We start from the raw sequence: 3124 nt of genomic DNA, 5'->3' as shown, positions 1-3124 counted from the left end.
ATCAAGAAGATGATGATTGCAGCCACTTGGCTGTGAAAAGTGTGCTTTTTGAGCTTTTTACGCTCTGAAAACGCTTATTTCACCATATGCAGTCACATACCGGGACCAAATCACAGTGGTCACTCATGCTAAAAAGTGAAAAATCTGGCAAAACAGGGCATAAAAAGACACAAAACCACCTTTTCCATCAAGAAGATGATGATTGCAGCCACTTGGCTGTGAAAAGTGTGCTTTTTGAGCTTTTTACGCTCTGAAAACGCTTATTTCACCATATGCAGTCACATACCGGGACCAAATCACAGTGGTCACTGATGCTAAAAAGTGAAAAATCTGCCAAAACAGGGCATAAAACGACACAAAACCACCTTTTCCATCAAGAAGATGATGATTGCAGCCACTTGGCTGTGAAAAGTGTGCTTTTTGAGCTTTTTACGCTCTGAAAACGCTTATTTCACCATATGCAGTCTCATACCGGGACCAAATCAGAGTGGTCACTGATGCTAAAAAGTGAAAAATCTGGCAATTTAGGGCATAAAAAGACACAAAACCACCTTTTCCATCAAGAAGATGATGATTGCAGCCACTTGGCTGTGAAAAGTGTGCTTTTTGAGCTTTTTACGCTCTGAAAACGCTTATTTCACCATATGCAGTCACATACCGGGACCAAATCACAGTGGTCACTCATGCTAAAAAGTGAAAAATCTGCCAATTTAGGGCATAAAAAGACACAAAACCACCTTTTCCATCAAGAAGATGATGATTGCAGCCACTTGGCTGTGAAAAGTGTGCTTTTTGAGCTTTTTACGCTCTGAAAACGCTTATTTCACCATATGCAGTCACATACCGGGACCAAATCACAGTGGTCACTCATGCTAAAAAGTGAAAAATCTGCCAAAACAGGGCATAAAAAGACACAAAACCACCTTTTCCATCAAGAAGATGATGATTGCAGCCACTTGGCTGTGAAAAGTGTGCTTTTTGAGCTTTTTACGCTCTGAAAACGCTTATTTCACCATATGCAGTAACATACCGGGACCAAATCACAGTGGTCACTGATGCTAAAAAGTGAAAAATCTGCCAATTTAGGGCATAAAAAGACACAAAACCACCTTTTCCATCAAGAAGATGATGATTGCAGCCACTTGGCTGTGAAAAGTGTGCTTTTTGAGCTTTTTACGCTCTAAAAACGCTTATTTCACCATGTGCAGTCACATACCGGGACCAAATCACAGTGGTCACTGATGCTAAAAAGTGAAAAATCTGCCAATTTAGGGCATAAAAAGACACAAAACCACCTTTTCCATCAAGAAGATGATGATTGCAGCCACTTGGCTGTGAAAAGTGTGCTTTTTGAGCTTTTTACGCTCTGAAAACGCTTATTTCACCATATGCAGTCACATACCGGGACCAAATCACAGTGGTCACTCATGCTAAAAAGTGAAAAATCTGCCAAAACAGGGCATAAAAAGACACAAAACCACCTTTTCCATCAAGAAGATGATGATTGCAGCCACTTGGCTGTGAAAAGTGTGCTTTTTGAGCTTTTTACGCTCTGAAAACGCTTATTTCACCATATGCAGTCACATACCGGGACCAAATCACAGTGGTCACTCATGCTAAAAAGTGAAAAATCTGCCAAAACAGGGCATAAAAAGACACAAAACCACCTTTTCCATCAAGAAGATGATGATTGCAGCCACTTGGCTGTGAAAAGTGTGCTTTTTGAGCTTTTTACGCTCTGAAAACGCTTATTTCACCATATGCAGTCACATACCGGGACCAAATCACAGTGGTCACTCATGCTAAAAAGTGAAAAATCTGCCAATTTAGGGCATAAAAAGACACAAAACCACCTTTTCCATCAAGAAGATGATGATTGCAGCCACTTGGCTGTGAAAAGTGTGCTTTTTGAGCTTTTTACGCTCTGAAAACGCTTATTTCACCATATGCAGTCACATACCGGGACCAAATCACAGTGGTCACTCATGCTAAAAAGTGAAAAATCTGCCAAAACAGGGCATAAAAAGACACAAAACCACCTTTTCCATCAAGAAGATGATGATTGCAGCCACTTGGCTGTGAAAAGTGTGCTTTTTGAGCTTTTTACGCTCTGAAAACGCTTATTTCACCATATGCAGTCACATACCGGGACCAAATCACAGTGGTCACTCATGCTAAAAAGTGAAAAATCTGCCAATTTAGGGCATAAAAAGACACAAAACCACCTTTTCCATCAAGAAGATGATGATTGCAGCCACTTGGCTGTGAAAAGTGTGCTTTTTGAGCTTTTTACGCTCTGAAAACGCTTATTTCACCATATGCAGTAACATACCGGGACCAAATCACAGTGGTCACTGATGCTAAAAAGTGAAAAATCTGCCAATTTAGGGCATAAAAAGACACAAAACCACCTTTTCCATCAAGAAGATGATGATTGCAGCCACTTGGCTGTGAAAAGTGTGCTTTTTGAGCTTTTTACGCTCTGAAAACGCTTATTTCACCATATGCAGTCACATACCGGGACCAAATCACAGTGGTCACTCATGCTAAAAAGTGAAAAATCTACCAAAACAGGGCATAAAAAGACACAAAACCACCTTTTCCATCAAGAAGATGATGATTGCAGCCACTTGGCTGTGAAAAGTGTGCTTTTTGAGCTTTTTACGCTCTGAAAACGCTTATTTCACCATATGCAGTCACATACCGGGACCAAATCACAGTGGTCACTCATGCTAAAAAGTGAAAAATCTGCCAATTTAGGGCATAAAAAGACACAAAACCACCTTTTCCATCAAGAAGATGATGATTGCAGGCACTTGGCTGTGAAAAGTGTGCTTTTTGAGCTTTTTACGCTCTGAAAACGCTTATTTCACCATATGCAGTCACATACCGGGACCAAATCACAGTGGTCACTCATGCTAAAAAGTGAAAAATCTGCCAAAACAGGGCATAAAAAGACACAAAACCACCTTTTCCATCAAGAAGATGATGATTGCAGGCACTTGGCTGTGAAAAGTGTGCTTTTTGAGCTTTTTACGCTCTGAAAACGATTATTTCACCATATGCAGTCACATACCGGGACCAAATCACAGTGGTCACTCATGCTAAAAAGTGAAAAATCTGC

This window comes from Lutjanus erythropterus, unplaced genomic scaffold, assembly GCF_056507025.1.
Source record: "Lutjanus erythropterus isolate fLutEry1 unplaced genomic scaffold, fLutEry1.hap2 Scaffold_156, whole genome shotgun sequence".
In the NCBI taxonomy this organism is placed as follows: domain Eukaryota; kingdom Metazoa; phylum Chordata; class Actinopteri; order Lutjaniformes; family Lutjanidae; genus Lutjanus; species Lutjanus erythropterus.
The sequence above is the reverse complement of the archived record's forward strand: the minus strand, read 5'-3'. Positions refer to the sequence as shown.